The sequence below is a fragment of the Macrobrachium rosenbergii genome, chromosome 51, assembly GCF_040412425.1.
Source record: "Macrobrachium rosenbergii isolate ZJJX-2024 chromosome 51, ASM4041242v1, whole genome shotgun sequence".
Lineage (NCBI taxonomy): Eukaryota > Metazoa > Arthropoda > Malacostraca > Decapoda > Palaemonidae > Macrobrachium > Macrobrachium rosenbergii.
In genome coordinates, this window is record NC_089791.1 from 40,954,883 (window position 1) to 40,974,671 (window position 19,789).

A 19,789-nucleotide genomic window follows, 5' to 3' on the forward strand; every position below is an offset into this window, starting at 1 on the left:
ATGGTCGCGATGACAGTCATATGGATTTTTGTTCCAGTTTCTTATAACAAAGGATTCATCTCTTTTAATGTATTTAGCTATCCAGGAACGTGAAATGAAGGATGCGCTAGCATCCCTGGCCTCTCTGAAGGTTATAGCCCGGATTCGGTCAATCCATCTGATTTCCTCCGAGTCGTTAGCTATGGCTGTATCTAACTCCGTCACTCAGTTTGAAAATACAAGAAATGTAAAATGAAAAATAGCTTAATAGAAACTTAAAATAATGTACTTGGAGATAGGCTATAGCAGAAAACTTCATAACTTTCCATTTGTTGTGTGGATGGGGGGAGGGCCTCTAATTTCGAAACACCCGGTATATAACGCTTATATATATATTCATATATATGTATGTATGTATGTATGTATTGTATGTATGAAATGCAAAACAAAATTAATATTTCAAAATCTAAGCTGTTTATTATACAGAAAGTAAATATTTTGCGATCGCATTTAGTCTAGTCTCCTGTGTTTTTCTTTCTTTTATATAAAAATGTTTCCTATGAGCAGATACCTAGTTCTATTAAAACTTTGCAGGATTTGATTAAATGTCATTATGAAAATTGAATATCAGCCAGTGAAGGAAGGTCTTTTTCATTCAGCAGTTCCACCTAGAAATTGGAGACTGAAGTAGGGACAGAACTCTCTCTCTCTCTCTCTCTCTCTCTCTCTCTCTCTCTCTCTCTCTCTCTCTCTCTCTTTCTCTCTCTCTCTCTCTCTCATACATACATACAGACGCTTCCTTCGATGGTTCTACTTAGAAATTGGAGACTGAAATAAGGATAGACCCCCCCCCTCTCTCTCTCTCTCTCTCTCTCTCTCTCTCTCTCGTACACACACACATACACACACACAAAGATTAAGATTACCCATATTTGCACAATAAGAATGATTTAATGAGTTTAAATGTATGTGTAGAGACATGCACTAATAATTGTGTATCAGCACAAGAACTTACTTAAATGTGTGTATGGACTGATTGTGTTATTTTCATATTCCTCTGATTACCTAATATCTGGGTACCTTGTGTTTTTACAAGTGAATCAGTACCTTCCCAGACACAAGTCTCTCTCTCTCTCTCTCTCTCTCTCTCTCTCTCTCTCTCTCTCTCTCTCTCTCTCTTAATGACTTATAATTAAAGTCTAATAATGTCTTCAAAGAACCTCGGGGCCATTACTTACGTCAGAAGCTAATGAAGTATGTTTTCATATTAAAAAGACTTATCCTTGCGTTGTGGCTTCATAAACGGTTGGTAGGCACAAATTCTCCTTTTTGGCCTTTGAACTGGCGTCATGGGCCTAATAAGGAATATTTAATTATAGAAATTTAGTGCTAAATCTAATGATTTTCTTGTATAAATTTATTTTAGTTATTCACTTCAATTCAGCTGAGCGATTAGAACGTTGCATGAGTTCTCTTTATTCCATTTTCAAAATAATTTGCTTTTTTTGGTTGTGGGTGTGTACTCTCATTTGGAAGTAAGATTTCCATTTCAAATAATTAGGAGATAAACGGCTTGTATACAGTTTGCCTTCATTGCATGATAACTTCCTTTTTATTTATTTATATCTTCCCTGTGGTGTTTAATGGCTCAAGTTTCTTTGTTTTTTTTTTTTTGTTTCTCCTCGAAAGTATAATGAGAAAAAGTTGAGGCCATTGTCAAGTTTAAACTCGATTACCCGTATAATGAATTACAGTAACCTCCAAAGTTAACTCCTTACCTTCTGGCTCCCTCTCTGGGTGACGAACATTGCAGTCTGGCGGTGTCATGGATGTGAGATCACCAATATACAGTGGCTAATCGATCGTTAAATTCTGTCATTAATGTGATATTGGACGGTAAAGTGCCTGGTTTTGGCCTTGTGTGTGTGTGTGTACGTGTGTACGTGTGTGTGTGTGTGTGGACAGAGAGGGGTTGGGGAGAGGGGGCTGTGAGTTGCGAACGTGTTACCCCTTGGGGGATCCTATTTATAAGTTTCCCTTATCGCGTACTCACACGTCTCTCTCTCTCTCTCTCTCTCTCTCTCTCTCTCTCTCTCTCTCTCTCTCTCTCTCTCTCTCTGGTTGCAACCTCGAGCTTTGGTCTCCTTCCGGCTTTGATATTGGACTGTGAAGTGCAACACCAAATTCTACTCGCAGTTGAGTATTTTTTGTAAGTTGAATTCTTTTGCGAATTGGGTGGGAATGCAACACTGTTTTTGTTGATATTATCTTTGTTTTTCCATTCGGAATGTACAGTATTTCATATGAAACAAGTCTAAAGACTAAGATAGTTTTTCGTATAACTCTCGCATTGTAGATTTTAAATAGTGTAAGAGTTGGGATTCATCTATAACAGTGGTTCTTAAAGTTTTTTGCCTTGCGCCCACCTGTGCATAGACCCCACGTCCCCTACCACTGAAATTTTTGCCAACTATAATCTATAAACAATACGTTGTCTATTTGTATGCTATTATACTTATAACAATAAAAGACAATTCATAAACAAGATTTGAAATTAAAATTTACTTATATTTTGAATTTTTGGCATGTTTTGAGATAATAATTAGAAAATATATGGAAGCAGTGATAACGTTTTTGGCAATTTTGTAATTAACATCACAAATTAAAAAAATCATAGGCACCATCTGGCAACTCTGCTTGCGCCCCCCTTGGAAGCCTCTGGCGGCCCCCTAGGGGGGCGTGCCCCCAGTTTAAGAATCACTGATCTATAATATAAAAACTATTTCACCCCTCGTTGCCAGTATTTTCTTCAGCTTCATTGCAGGTGTTCTATGTTAACATTAACATGCACATATGATGTCTCAGTTTATTGTTTATCGTTCGTCTGTTTGGTAAGAAATTTATTTTTACTTGGATATGTCGGTTTAGGAGGATAATCTTCTCACTCCGTTCTTTCCTGACTCTTTCCTGACTCTCAGTCAATGAGAATGGATCTGACTTACATCATGGAAAGCTGTGTCTGAAAATATCTGTTCATAGTTACATCAAACAACTAAGCTTTGGGTCAATTCATACACAAACGTTCCATCCTTTTTGAAAAATGAGAATTATAACAAAACTGTTTTGATTGTGTTTTAACATGTAAGTCACTTCTCAAGATTGGATTGTAAGGGACTAAATATTTTCTCCTTAACTTAGTTTTTGTACGAGAATTATTGATTTTTTTTTAAATACTGCTGCAGGTTTCATTCTCGAAATACTCTCTCTCCATACATCTTAAGTTTAATCCATGCCCTTGGATTGTTCGAGTAATGTTCGGCAGCGGTAGTCCTTCACTGTAATAAAAACTTTTCTTTTGGGAGGCTTATTATAGTAGTTTCCTAGATTTTATTGTTTGGTATTACAAATTTCGTCAAAGTCCCAGTGTCTCTAGGAAGTATCATGCTGGAACTTTTTGTCATAAAAAGTTTCAGTGCTGTTTATTCATTCTGAATTAACTGCCGAACGTGTAAAGGAAGTTACTTTTTTGGAAGATTTCTATTGTGACTCTTATTAAAGGCAAGTTTTGCAGAGGTTACAAGTATAAGTGGTTGTAATATCCAGTATGAGAGCGTATGTCTTTGTGCAGCTTTTAATATCATTTGCATTCATTCATCACCATACCGAATGACCTATTTGGTCCCAGTGCTAGGCTTCTAGCCTAGACCTGTCATTTCATCCAAATCCTTCGGGCCAGCCCTATGAGAGCTCAGTGGTCTGGTTAAACTGTTTTAATAATAATAATAATAATAATAATAATAATAATAATAATAATATCCCAAGCACGACGCGTAAAATGAAATTTTTGGAAACCTTCGTTGGTGTAAATGATGAAAGTGACGCTCATTGTTCTTTCTTGATTTTATTTAACATGTTTATTTTATTTTTTTTATGTACTAAGTACATAACTCTAATTAGAAGTTCAGGTTTGTTATTTGATGAATTATTGCTTTTTATTTATAATTGCTTGAATAAAATTGCTTGGCGTTACAGTATCAGTCGTCATTGATGGCGAAAGGACACATCTTTAGTGAAATCTACTTAATATTCCAAGCGATTGAGAGCATTTATTCATGAAAAAACATACTTCCCTAAGAAGGAATAAGAAGTCAAGTGAAATCTCGGGACGAAATAACCAAGGTAGGTACTGTGATGACAGCAACGTGTACTTTTGAAGAACGTAATTTTTTTGATAAAAGAAGGAATGTTGGAGGAAAGAGAACGTGTCATGCGTTTTCGTACGCTGGATCTCAGGAAATTAAAGGAAATGGAAATCCGTTCATCAGGAGGTGAAGTTTTCATTCCCAAGAAAATTGTCATTCTCGTCTTTCTTCGTGGAGGTGAACGCAGCGAATTTTTTTTTTTTTTTTTTTTTGTCGTTTGTGAGGCATGCGCGTTATGCTAGAAGTATTTTATATGCATAGTAGTCTAATTCCACAGTTGTTTGTTGGGCAATATATTTCTGCTCTTGTTATTTGATTGATGACAAAACAATGCCGGTGGGCATCAACTCCATTTGAAGATATTATATGAGAAGCAAGTGGGTATAAAAGTTATCGTAATTTATTTTATGGTGTATTGTAGGAGTAACAAACATTTTTGTATATTTATGGTAAGGGGTCAAAAACTGCCGAAACTTGGGTATAGAACGGCCCCTGTACATGGGTATCTGATGTCAGATCTTGGAGGGTAGCCTTGGGTAGCAACTTGAGTTGTGGAGACTTTGTTACTTTTTTTAAGGTAACGTAAATAGCCGAAGCCGATATCATTGAAGCTCCTGTCTTGGTGTTGATCAGCATAAGGCTCCGCCAGTCACTGTTACTTTCAGTGATATCGTCCTTGAATATTTATCATCAGATAAAACAGACTATCATCAGATAAAACAGACTATAGAGAACTGTGTTTATAACAATGCCAGTTGCTGTCAGACCTTAGTATCTGCACTATTCTGGGATATCTGAGGCCGTTCAGCATTAGAAAAAAATTTTTTTTTGAGTGATAAGCCATCAAAGTTTTGGAAATTCAACCTGCTCTAAGTTTTTCATTTTTCAAGATACAAGTTGAATTTTTTATGAGATGAAGTATTTGCGATCAGGAATAAAATAGTGCATAACTATAGTTCAACTCCATCCCCTTTTTTGGGGGGAAAAAGGGGGATTATTTTAAAGCTGATTAGGTGAAAAACGCCATTTTGAAAAGTTGGGGCGAGAGCCCCTTCTAATGCTGAATGCCTGATTTGAACTCTACAGCTTTAAGGTAACGGGTAAGTTGACACGAATTCTTAAATCTCATGATCAGCGTAGTTGAAAATGAAAGATTGTCTCTTGCTCTGTATTTTAGAAAAGTCTGGTTTTCCTGACAAACATTCGGCCATTTTGGGCCAATCCAAGTTGGCCCACTATCCAGGGACTTTATTTACTCGACTGCACGTAGGGATTGGACACATTTCATTATATTTAGAATTTTCAAAATTTCCATTGGTATAACTCGTTGGCAATATGTTGTCATTAAGGTGCTGTGTAGGAGATTTTGGAGGTCTATCATTGAATAAAAAAAAAAAATCATAGCATAACTGAGCAGCTTGCGTGAATACGACTCTCCCGTAGTTAATAGAACAATTACTGATATTTAAACTTTTTCATTTATTTCATTTTACACAGGCAAACTTCGTATCTGGGGCAACCCAAGCTGAATCTCGCCCGTTGTTTATGAAACAACGCGCGGAATGCTTTTCAGATACTGGAGTATGAGAAACAAAATTAAGTAAAACTCCAGTTCTTTATTTTTTGTTGTTGTAGCTGAAGATGAAAGAACACTTAGGAACTATTTAGCAAAGCACGAGAAAGGAAAATTGTCTGTTTACAAGGAAGATGGAAACGCGTCTTTAAGAGCGAATATAAAAATGTTTTTGGCTTTGATGGCTCATTTTTGAACATGCGAATGAAGAGCTAATTCCTCTGTTTGCACTGTGATGACATTTTTAGTTTTCTGCAAAAGAAAACTATTGTGCCGGCTTTGTACGTTCATGCCACTAATGTATCGATATTGCAGTTAAAATACACAACCTGCGCTCTCTGGAAAGTAATGTCTGCAATAAAGTGAGGGATAAAGAATGTCGTGGCATACGATTATTGCTATTAGAAGGAATACTTTGCCAGTCCAATATATGATGAGCACAAAACGTTCGAAAGATGCTTAGAGCAAGTTTAGAAATGTACAAAAGACGTGGGTAAAAAAGAGTTATACAGTTCTCTCTCTCTCTCTCTCTCTCTCTCTCTCTCTCTCTCTCTCTCTCTCTCTCTCTCTCTCTCTCTCTCTCTCTCTCTCACTAGACAGAGAGAGAAAGAGAGAGAGAATTGTATAACGCTTTACCTACGTCTTTGTGTATACATTTCTGAAGCATAGAGAGAGAGAGAGAGAGAGAGAGAAGAAGAGAGAGAGAGAAGAGAGAGAGAGAGAGAGAGAGAACTGTAAAACGCTTTTTACTCACGTCTTTTGCATATATTTCATACAAATTTTTTCTTCTTAGAAAAGCAATATTACCCTTCTCGATTTCAGCAAGTATTTTTAGATTGAGGTTATACGCAAGCACAGACACACACACATACATATATATATATATATATATATATATATATATATATATATATATATATATATATATACATATACATATACATATATATATATATAGATAGATAGACATATAAATAGATAGATAGACAGATAGATTTGTATGATTAGCAAGTGTAGTGGTCGCATGACTCTCTCTCTCTCCCTCTCTCTAGAGAGAGAGAGAGTTTGGCAACTACTACACTTACTTCCGTAGCCTGAGCCTGTTCGGCCGCTTAGATTTTGGTGTGAAATTAATAAATGATGCCGCCTGCTTTTAGAACCCACAGCGCCGCTCATGCCCTGAGCACTGAATCGTGTACCTGGTGGTTAATCAACTTTTATGGGTCACACTTGGGGTTTGGTTGGGGAGGATTATGATTGTTAAATCAAAATCAGAACTTGAGCGCGTCGTTATAAAAGCGTGTGACCTTTCATTAGCGTTGGGTACTATAATAATCCTTAACTATAAAAGGATTTTTTTTTTTTGCAAAAAGGAAACTTTGACTCTTGCGCCTGATAAATAAGAAATATCATGGCATCAGGCGCGTGCAATAGGCATTAAAACATGGCATTAAAAGATCGTTGTTTAATATTTGTCTGTTTTAGTTTTCTGTAAAAGAAAACTATTGTGCCGGCTTTGTTTGTCTGTCCGCATTTTTTTCTGTCGGCACTTTTTTCTGCTCGCCCTCAGAGCTTATAAACTACTGAGTCTAGAGGGCTGCAAATTGGTATGTTGATCATCCACCCTCCAATCATCAAACATACCAAATTGCAGCCCCCCCTAGCCTCAGTAGTTTCTATTTTATTTAAGGTTAAAGTTAGCTATAATAGGACTTCTGACAAAGATATAGGACAGGCCACCACCGGGCGGTGGTTAAAGTTTCTTGGGTCGCGATATACTGAGACCACCGACAGACACATCTATTTTCGATGGCCTTGATTATACGCTGTAGCGGCTGTACAGAAAACTCGATTGCGCCGAAGAAACTTCGGCGCATTATTTACTTGTTTTAACTTATGAACAGATTAAAGATGTTGACACAGTTCCTGCTGAATGGTATTTCCCAACCTATTACCTCCGCCAGTTATCTGCATTCTTTTGTACCAAGAATCAGCCATATTTAAATGAAACCTTTTATTTTTTTATTGTAGTAGATTTTGATATGCCAATGTTTTATCCAATGAATGTTTTTATTAAAGAGCGACATTCTTTGTACGTAACAAACGTATGCTGCATTTTTTTTAGATGAGGTTGTTGCAGTTAGAAATATCTATAAATTTATGGGATTTCGAGGTTATCAAATAGAGTTTCATCCAATACGTTTCTTTAATTAGTGTGTCGAGGTCGTATAACAGTTCCTACGTTAATCAGGTCTTGCAGCTGAGTGGTTCATTAGTGGTGTTGCATAAGTTTGTAGGGTATCTTGAAAAAAGTTTTAAAACAACTTTTTTTTTTTACAGTAAAATAATATCTCTTATTTTAATAAGGTGTGGTTAATTTAGTCGATATTTATTTGGAGTGGATTATGTAAAATGAATCCAACTCGCCTTTGTGGTGGAAGTTTTAAAAGATTCAGAACTTTGGTAGAACGTAGTTGTCAAGTTCATACGGGGAAATCTGATAGTCTTCTGCCCGATATATTTCATTTTATGAAATATATTTTTTTTCACGGCTGGAAAACGTACTGAAAAATAGGGGCCGCGAAAGTAGAAAGTGGCATTTATTAGTTTTAAAAAGCAAATTTTACCGTCTCCGAGTCGAGATGTTGTTTAGATATGCAAAAGGAATGCTTCCTGGAAATGGAACCGATGAGAACCATATTCTTCTTCTGGAAAGACGCAAAACGATTTCGCCCTCTTGACCAGACTTTTACTTTATTATTATTATTATTATTATTATTATTATTATTATTATTATTATTAGAACCATATTCGTCTTCTGGAAAGACGCAAAACGATTTTGCCTTGGCCAAACTTTCTCTTTATTATTATTATTATTATTACATTATTATTATTATTATTATTATTATTATTATTAAAAGGATGGCTGTATTATGCGAATTTATCTTATATAGTGTCTTTTCTATCCTCCTTATGATTCGCTTTTTCAGGCTCAGCGATGTTAGTCAGTAACTGGCCGATATTCATGTTGGAAAAGGACAGTGCGGAATATTGGAAGTCTTTTATTACAATATTCAATCAGGGCGATTTCTGATTGAATATTGTAATAAAACTTCCCTATTCCTGCACTCACCCTCAACATGAATATCGACCAGTTACTGACTAACATCGCTGAGCCTGAAAAGCGAATCATATGGAGGATAGAAAAGACATATATAAGATAAATTCACATAATACAGCCATCCTTTTAATAAGACCTGTTTAAAAGAGGGTCTACTCTCTTCATATATTATTATTATTATTATTATTATTATGAGAACCACATTCGTCTTCTGGAGAGACGCAAAACGATTTTGCCCTCTTGACCAGACTTTCACCTTATTATTATTATTATTATTATTATTATTATTATTATTATTATTATTATTATTATTATTATTATTATTGAAGAGGACAAACACGTGTTCATAAGGAACAAACCTTCAGTGGGTATTGACTTCAAATTAGAGCTTCCAAAGAATGTGTTGCCCTTTATGAAAGAAGTTAAAGAAGATAATGGAAAATACAGAAAGAAGAGCTCAGTAATATCAGAAAAGAAAAAAAAAATATAAGTAAATAAATAGATAGGAATATATATAAATTATTAAAATACAAGCATCTTCTCTTGGACGTTTGAGTTTCTAATTGCACAAACTTTCTCATTTTGATTTTGCTCAAGCAACCAAACTTCCAAGTTCTGATTTTGATTTTATAGCCGACATTTCAAGTTTATTTTGCTTTCATAACTAATCTTCCAAGTTCTGCTTTTGCTCTCATAATCACACTCTCAAGATCTGATTTTGTCTTGGTACCATTAGCGGAATTATATTTTTAAAGCCGGACATCTCTTGATCGAATATGGAAAGCCGTGTTAGGTATAGTGTAGTTCACTTATTAGAGATGTCATGTAGTTCAGTTTTTCACCTTTGGTTTACAAAATATGTTGTTTACGGTTTAAAATATATATTGTTTGAGTTTTTAATGACTTGAGTCATGAATTTTTACCATAAGCTCTGCTACAAGTCTTTAATTGCAGGTAATATTTTACTCTTTGACAATCTGGATGTTGGTTTCTGCGTTTAAGTCACGTACGTGTTTGTGTAAACACGTTATACATACATACACACACACACACACACACACACACACACATACGTATATATGTATATATATATATATATATATATATATATATATATATATATATATATATATATATATATATATATATATATATATATATATATATATATATATATATATATATATATATATATATATGTAACTTATCTTAGTGACTATAATAGGAAATACCCTCCTCGACGTCCTATCATAAATGCTGCGCTTTTTTTCTTTTGCTTTTTATGATGCAGGAGGTTCTCCAAGCACTTGTCCCGCAGGAGCTCGTCAAAGCGCCTCTTTGAGATTTGCAGTTAAATAAAAGTCTCGGATATAAAACTGCGTCATTCTGACGAGGCGAATGGTTGGTCTCGGCGGCGCGAAGGAATGTCTAGTTCACGTTGCAGTTCTCAAGGAAGCGGAAAACCCACACCGGTGAGTGACATTAAACGGAAGCAGTATGTTTAACTGAAGTGAAAAAGATACTGAAGAAAATTGACTAGTGGGAATGACAAGTTAGAGTTTTCGAAAGTCACAGCAGTCTTTAATGAAAGCGAACCTGTCTTTACGGTACCTGGCTTCAGTGTGCTTCGTTAATGACTTAAGAAATGCGCGAGAAAAGCTTGAAGAGATAAACAAATTTGAAGGACAGGTATTACTTATATAGAGACGCGAACTTTTATCCGGAACGGGAAGGAGGAAAGGCATCTGAAAGGACCATTTCGAGTTTCAACTTTGTTTTTTTTTTTCAGTGCAGTCACCCTTTAAAGAAGTGAGGGGAATGGATGATGGACATATCGAGTAACGTTACACAAACCACAGAAAAAATAATTATATGTAAACGATTCGTCGGTTTTTTGTTCTCAGTCATACTGTAAATGCTTGTAAATTCGTTTTCAACCCGTATCTCTCTTATCTACAAGCGTCAGGATGTCAATGAAATGTGTGTGTGTGTGTGTGTGTGTATTTTTTTTTTTTTTTTTTTTACAAATATTCAAATAAATAAAACCGTTGTAAACTTTCATCGCTTACTTGGGCCAAAGCCAAGGAATCTACATTTTGGCGATAAGCGTTTTCATTGTTCCTTCTAGATAAGCGAAGTTTATTAATAAGAAATTGTAGATATTATTTCCAGTCTAGATTAGCTCGAATAATATCATGCGCACTGAATTTTTGTCCTATGACAGGGCCGTCCAACCCCATGCCCGTGGGCCAAAAGTGGCCCGTTTGATTTTGAAAGTGGCACCCTACAGAAAAATAAGTAAATGTATATTTCTCTATTTCATATACATACATACAGACTTTTTGTTTTTTCAAGAGTGGCCCTCAGCCTAAACAACTTGGACGGCTATGTCCTATGAGTGTCCGTCAGTATGACAAACCTTTCCTGATTTACAAAACGTAAATACGGAAGTTCCCAGTAACTGCTAACTTCATCTTTACGACTAACAATAACTGCTTAATGTACAGTGCAAATTTAACTTTTTCAAAGCTGCTAGAATATACCATTTCTTTGTAGATGTTGGCGTCAGGCATCGATTGATATTCAAGACTCGACTCTGAATTGTTGTCAGTTAATGTTAAACGTACCGGTTTTCCTCTGACATTGTTCCCTCCTGTAGTTGTGACACTGAGAATACTCAGTACTCGAGTAAATTATATTACTTTGATGTTTTAGCGTCTTAGCACAAGGACACATAATTAAATTAAGGCGAGGCTGTTCACTGCTGGGAAGTTGCTTGCTGCTCTGAGGCGCTGTGTGATCTCATATGTCAAGGGATCTGTTATTTCTGTTCTGGAGAACATCTCACTTCTAAAGTGTCCCATTAAACTTAATTCCACGCACGTTATTGTGTGCAATATGTAGATTCGTACTCTTCTCATACTCTAAATTATACTGTTGAATTTATCATATTCCCAACATTCTCTCAACCCATCATGGCACATTCTTATATTGTTCCAATATCCGAAACCCGAAATATCCAGTCCAGTATATCTCGATAACTCTGGCGTTATAATATTATGAATTAGCGCCAGAGATCGTGGCTGGGGGAAATGGATTAAATCACGGGTTGGTTTATGTCGGTGGAAAGAGAATGGGAAATGAGCGTTATGGTTATGGAAATACTAATATTTGATTATTTGTGTCTTCATAAGGAATGCTCTCTCTCTCTCTCTCTCTCTCTCTCTCTCTCTCTCTCTCTCTCTCTCTCTCTCTCTCTCTCTCTCTCTCTCTCTCTCCATATACAAGCAATATATATATATATATATATATATATATATATATATATATATATATATATATATACATCATGTGTGTATATATAATATATATATGTATATATATATTATATATATACACATATATATACATATGTATATTTTAAAATGAGTGAATTTGCTAGCCACATTTACTAAATCTATATGTTATGATAGTATCAGTGACATCCTAATTTGTCTGTATCCAAGTATTTTAAAAAAAATTTCTACTAGAAGCCTTTAAATCCGAAGAGAATTGAAAGAGGGAATTCTCCATCTCAGATGGGATTTTAGGTGAAGATGACTTAAAGACCGAACGTGGTGAGGTCAATCAATCATCGAGGTTCGAATCCTTCCTGAAAATACGATTTTTTTTTTCTATTCATATCCTTTCGGAAAAGGCTTACAGTAGAAAAGTGTCCCGGGTATTAGAGAGAGAGAGAGAGAGAGAGAGAGAGAGAGAAGAGAAGAGAGAGAGAAGAGAGAGAGAGACCTACAAGTGTTCATATTCAGGTACATTGTAACAAACATTTAGTAAAAAGTCCTGTAATCTGTTGAGAGAGAGAGAGAGAGAGAGAGAGAGAGAGAGAGAGAGAGAGAGAGAGAGAGAGAGAGAGAGTTACAAGTATTCATATTCAGCTCCAGTGTAAAAAACATTCTGTAAAAATGACCTGTAATCCGTAGAGAGAGAGAGAGAGAGAGAGAGAGAGAGAGAGAGAGAGAGAGAGAGAGAGAGAGAGAGAGAGAGAGAGAGAGACCTACAAGTATTCATATTCAGCTTCAGTGTAGCAAACATTCAATAAAAAGATCTGTAATCCGAGGGGAGAAAAAGAGAGAGAGAGAGAGAGAGAGATTAATCCACCAAGTTAATAATAAACCTTCATGTCTAGATCTTACATATCCGCGACTAAATGAAGAAGAATTCGTTCTCATTACGGATCGCTTCTCTTTAATCAAGAAGCTCCTGGGGGGGGGGGGGGGTGAGGCCCTCCTCTGAGGCAAAGAGGTAAAAAGCTCTTTACTTCCTTCGGTAAACGTTATCTGGAAGTTCCGCCGGTTAAAAGAGGCTTTTGTTCTCCGTTCGCGGTTTAATGTTTAATGGAGTCTTGTTTGGCCAGGACCTAAAGTTCACTTCGAGTGTAGAGAAAATTCGTGAAAAGACCGAAGGAAGGAATTCGCGCATGCGCATGCACGCGCATCATTTGCAGGGTTGTTTGAAAAGGTAGAAGCTTGGAATAGACACCTGCATTTGGACCAGGACCCACTTGGTTCTGATTTGGACATATACCATTTACGTTGTTGTTGGGACCAAAGCAAAAAATATACACCAACATATGCACGCAAACAATTTACCGGGTTGTTTGAAAAGGTTGGAAGTTGATATACACACACGCACACATACGTACACACAGCCCCTTAGTCATTATGAACTCGTTATTGACATCATTGATAAGTGTTTATTTTATACATCGTTTACACGAGGTTAATCGAGTCAATACTCTCAGTCTCGCGTTTTTAATTAACAGATATGTGGAAGACAGTCGCACATAAACGAGATTTTAAGGGAATAATGCCAGGTGCTTTTTAGTTTTCTGTAAAAGAAAACTATTGAGATGGCTCTGTTTATCCTTCCGCACTTTTTCTGTCCGCCCACAGATCTTAAAAACTACTGAGGCTAGAGGACTGCAAATTGGTATGTTGATCATCTACCCTCCAATCATCAAACATACCAAATTGCAGACCTCTACCCCCCGTAGTTTATATTTTATTTAAGGGTTTGGTTATTCATTGATCGTGCTTCTGGTAGCGCTTTTCGGAGGCGTCACCTACGCACCTTCACTAGACAGCATCTGGGGAGTAACTGAGCGTTGCCCGGCCGTAGCTGAGAGTTTCACACAACATTATATTCTGTACAGAGGACTGGATTGCGCCGAAGAAACTTCATCGCAGTTTTTACTTGTTTTGATCGTCTACTATTGCCTCCATATAGCTTTTGATATGTATTTATTGGTCCATCAAGAAAAATTGCCATTAATTACATATGAGAAATTTACTTTCTCTCTCTCTCTCTCTCTCTCTCTCTCTCTCTCTCTCTCTCTCTCTCTCTCGTTTGTATATGAAAGCTTATATTGATATAGATCGTATCCCGTAACAAGTGAAGTGTCATAGCTTCCGCATAAATGCGTTCATGAACGGGGCATTGATCGTTGCCGAAATGAAGAATGCTACAACATTGGTCCCGGGAAATTTGCATATAATTGCTTAATTAATGGCGGTTCTTTTGCATATTCACGCAGTATGCTGGTTTTTTTAATGAAAGTATTTTGCTCTTGGTCTTTTATAGGCAGTTTTATTCAGGCTTAATTTGTGTTTCTGGTGGCATTCTTCAGCGTTCAAAAATATTTAAGAAAATTGGGAAATTTTGGAATTTGTGCAAATCATAGATTTCTTTTGGTGGGAAACAAATGTTGTCTTTACGTGCCATGTCTAATTTTTTGTTTAAAAAGGAAAGTCTTATGGTTATAGGAGAGAGATTTATTTTGGTCTAAGAGTCTGCGTTTTCTTAGAAGTGTTATTTTGTTCGTATCACGACTAATTTTAGTTCAAAATGGACTAATGCAAGTACTTTGCGGACCGTCCAAACTAGATGCTGGACGCCGCAATGTCAGCAGCGAATTTGGTTAGGACCATTGCAATATTAGTTTTCTAATGAGACTACGACAAACGAGAAGATCCTCTGTTCGATATTGCTAATATTTTTTCATACTCATATTGTGTTTTCCTTTTTTTTTCATGCTTTTTTTCTAGGCTGCCAATTGCCCTTTGCCCTTTATAAAAAAAAGTCTTAATAGGATGTTTAGTTATTTATTTACTTATATATTCATTTATATATTTACTTATTTATTTTCTTGCCGTTCTTACTTCATTGGTCACTTGCACTGAACTCGACCCTTTTCCCTGGGTGGTGCTCTCTAGATCTAATCTTAATGGCTTTCTGCAGTGGGTCCCCATGTTTTCCCTTTTTCTGTCTGGTTTTTTAGCTTAACCTTTTCACAATTCAGTAAGAAAAAATACAAACCCATAGATTTTTTTTTTTAACATTTCTGAGAATTTGAAGCTTACCTAGAAACTGTTCCAGGTCAGAGCAATGTTTGTATCACTGTGTATTTTTTTTCAGCTACATCTTTTGCTTTACTGTACTAAATTTTTTTTTTATGAAAATAGATTCATAACTTGCATTTTGCTATTATTATTATTATTATTATTCAGAAGATGAACCCTATTCACATTGTATTATATACCTTGTGCTGACGCTATACATAAGTGATGTCTATTTGACTCGATCTGAACTTTTTTTTTCTGTAATTCCATCCACAAATTAGTTTCCTCTTGATCATCATGAATTCGACTTTTCTCGAGACCTATTTCCCCTCCCCTCCCCTCCCCCATCCCGACCTTTTCTTAATTTCACCCCCACCCCCCCTTGCCCACCCCATCTTAAGATGTCACTGGATAGCCTCAGGGAATATTCTAATGAGGTTTTGCGAAACCAATTAGTAGACAACCGCACGTAACAGGACCCTACCTGGCCTCTCAATGTGTCTTTTGGTTATCCACCTGCTGAAATATTCCCCCTTCATCGATGTTTGCTCCGTCTCTCATCTCTTACGTTTTGTCCTTTGTTTGTCTCCGCCTTTCCCTCTTTCGTTATCTTTACTTATTTTTCTTGTTTCAACCCTCGCTTCTCGTCTCTCTTTTCTCTCTTCTATTTATCTTCTTTTTTTTTTTTGTCCTTCCTGTTTAACTTAGTTTCTCTCTTCTGTGTTGTACTTCGTTGCTTCCATCTACGTTCTCTGTGTTTCCCCATTCTGCGTTTCTTTCTCTCTCTTACCCTTTCTTGTTTCTTCCTTCGTCCATGTTCCTTGCAGTCTCCTATCATTGTTTCTCTCCATGTACCACCTTTTTTTATTCTATCCTCTTTTATGTATGTGACCATCTCACCTCTTGAATTTTTTTTTTTAAGTATGCCTGTCTCTTTCTCCGCCTCTCTTTCTCTTTTTTTTCTGTCTCCCATCCTTGTTTCTCTTAGCTTTTGAAGATGAGCGCTCTCTTTTCTCCCTCCCATTCCTTCTCCTTCAGGTGTAAGATGTCTCTTCGTGGAAACTTTTCCGAAAGCTAATTATGCTTGCTTCCCCCTAACCCCTCTTCCCCATCTCTCTCTCTCTCTCTCTCTCTCTCTCTCTCTCTCTCTCTCTCTCTCTCTCTCTCTTAACCATGGAACCCACAGCTCATCCTCCGGACGGGGATTATAACAGGAACGGCAAGTGCCAGTTCGCTTATAGATTTATGCCTCCGTTGACCTAGCAGTGAATTGGGTACCTGGTTGTTTGTATACGTGGTGGATCGCTGCGGGATAAAAAAAAAAAAAGGACAGAAATGAAAGGCGTTAATGATCAGTACTTCGTCAAAGTATATCATCAAATCAGTTAAAAATGGTAATTCTTGAATGAGGTAAACATCACTCCACCCGGAAGGAACCATTCATATGATAATTCTTTGAAGTGCGCTGTTACGTGTGTATGTGTGTATATGTGCGTGTGTGTGTGTTTGTATGGAGTGTTTGAAGGGTCAAAAGCTTCGTTGTTTATTGAGCTTATTTTCGGCTTCTACTGTATTTAACCTTTTCTCATAAAAGAATTCTAAATGAACCTGATTTGCAGCTATTGCGGCATGGAAAAAAATTGAAAGGTATGAATAACGTTTCTTTTCTAATAACAGATATCTTCTTTCTGTTTTTTTTATTACCTTCTGTTACCTCTTTCATATGAACACCAAATTCTTTGGAAGCTTGAATTTCAAGTCACTGCCCCTGTGGGCTTGTTCCATATAAATAGGGCTCATCCTCTGAATGATAATAATAAACAAATAAAATATGCGTCGAAGTTTCTTCGGCGCAATCGAGTTTTCTTTACAGACGCTACTGTGTACAGACGCTACTGCGTACAATCAAGGCCACCGAAAATAGATATATCTCGCTGTGGTCTCGGTATAATGCTGTATGAGCCGCGGTCCACGAAACTTTAACTATGGCCCGGTGGTGGCCTGGCCTGTATTGTTGCCAGAAGCACGATTATGGCTAACTTTAACCTTAAATAAAAAAAAAAAAACTACTAAATCTAGAGGGCTGCAATGTGGCATGTTTGATGATTGGAGGGTGGATGATCAACATACCAATTTGCAGCCCTCTAGCCTCAGTAGTTTTTAAGATCTGAGGGCGGACAGAAAAAAGTGCGGACGGACAGACAAAGCTGGCGCAATCGTTTTCTTTTCAGGAAGCTAAGAGCAGTGTAGCGGAAATAACTTCCGTTTAATATGCATTTATAGTAAACAGATAAAATGGAATGATTTTATGTTCAGTCTTGATGACCTTACCGTAGGGTGAATTCCATCTCTCCAAATTTGGAGAGACAACGGGAATGATAAGCATCTCCACCGTGGCCCCGTGTTTCCATTACATGCTCCTGCGTCTATGTGCTCGCTGATTAAATTGCACTGATGTTTTTGCCTTTTTCATGGCATCTCCTAAAATGACGTCCGATGCATTCACTAGAAATGTGTCACCTTTATTGCGCTAAAATTTGAAAATAATGAGAAAAGTGTGGCAGCATTCAACTTTATTAAGACTGTTATACGAATCAATAGTATACCTAAAAAGCATGTACAGTAAATATACCGCTTCTTGATAAGTGTTTGAACAATACGTCATTCCACGGCCGTTGATTGTTCTTTTATCATGTATTCTTTATTAGATTACAGGAGTACAGATTAGTGTTTATCCTTCCGGTGTTTACTTTTGTAAAGCTGACACACTCATTTGATAGTTTTATACCCTAAACTACCAGTCTTCTTAAGGAAATATCAGTATATCAGTCATTAAACTTGGTTCGGTTGTTCTTGCGATGCACTTGATTTTGGTAAAAATTTTCACACTTTTTTCTATAACTTCATCCTGTTTTAGGTTTGCGTCACGTTCTTTTCCAAATCATCTGCGTTTTCTGGAATTCGACAACTTCTTATCGTTGGTACCTGTTTAAGGTTTCAAACCAGAAATGGCTGTGGTTCATATCTTTAGTTTTTCAGTTATATTTTGGTTGGATTAATTTTGCTTGCAGACAGGTAAATTATTTTCTCAGAAGCCTCATTCCTTCATTGTTACCTGTACCGTCTCATGTATCTACTTTTATGTATTTTTCGATAGTTCTTCTTCCCCCTCTTTTTCTTTTTGATTTTCCATTTTCCCTTCTCTCTGTATATTCTTTTAACTGAATTCCCGTTTCATGTGAAGTTATTATGTCACTTTCTTATCTTTCTTATTAACCATTTTGGTGTTTCTTTGGAACTCCCTACTATTACAAACAATTGTTTTTGCGCATTTTAAAACTCATTTACATGCCGAATTTCTTACTCCAGATATGATAATTACCACATCATCCTTAAATGCATAAAACGACACTGTACGCCAAATTAACCCTGACTAAACAATTTTTATTAGTCTCCCCTCCCCGGGTTCTTTCCCCGGCTGGGAGACTTGTAATTTGGCCATGGCGCAAATTTTTATCAAACTCCTGTCACTCTAATCTACTCTGAAAGTTTCTAAGAATTTCCATTAGTTCACCGTCGGCGTACCCTGTCAAAAGCATTTTTTGGGAGTCGGGAGAATTAGCATGCGTTTTATGGTGTTTCCCCGCCGCGTTTTTTTCCTTTGCCGTTTTCGTTGTAGCAGCACGTTTATTCATTCGGCATCCTGAAGTGGACGAAAAATAGTCATTGCTTTATGAACGGTCAACTCTACTCCATTTGCACGTCGTATCGCCATTATAGAAGCGTCAGTCCCTGCTAATTGACTCTTGGTAGTTTTTCGATTTTTGTCTTTTAAATGAAACCTGATTTTTTTCGGCAAAAATTATTTGCGGAGGTATTGATACTGCAAATCTGATATTCTTGTTATGTTGTTATCATTATTCCTACTGAACCTTATTCCTCTAGACATTATCCGCTTTCTTTTTTTCCACATTTCTGGAGGGTAGTTCTCTCTCTCTCTCTCTCTCTCTCTCTCTCTCTCTCTCTCTCTCTCTCTCTCTCTCTCTCATTACAGGAAAGATATAATTTTTTGTAATGAAAGTATCTATATTCAATTTCCAGAGAGCTTAATTGCATCGAGGTATTAGGATTCACTACGAAATTTGTGTGCATATCCGTGTACGTACGAACGTCTCGCAAAGAGTGCAATGCAGGTTTGATATTATCAGTGAAATTACTTGGGTTTCAGTGTAATTATATTCTGGACTAGCTGTGCGATTTCATTTGTCGTCAACGTGAATGTGGTTTCGACTAAGCCGTTGCTTTTGTTTATTTATTTTTCTAATCTTTTTCTGTCTGTCATTGTGATCGTTTCGTTCTTTTTAAGTGTTCCGTACTCGGCATAATGACTTTTCGGTTATGTTCTTTCTTCCTATTATATTATATTTTATATTCTCTTAACGAGTCATTTTAAAATGAATTAGTCTTTTCCATATCAGGGGGTTGACTTTCTGTTTTCTTCGTCAGTTTTTTTTTC

At 36.6% G+C, this 19,789-nt stretch overlaps 1 protein-coding gene across 1 annotated transcript in view; it reads left to right on the top strand.

Moving 5' to 3' along the window:
* Window positions 1-19,789, top strand: part of LOC136833033 (uncharacterized) — a 337,881-nt gene that overhangs the window by 307,295 nt on the left and 10,797 nt on the right. The gene's annotated exons all lie outside the window — the stretch shown is intronic.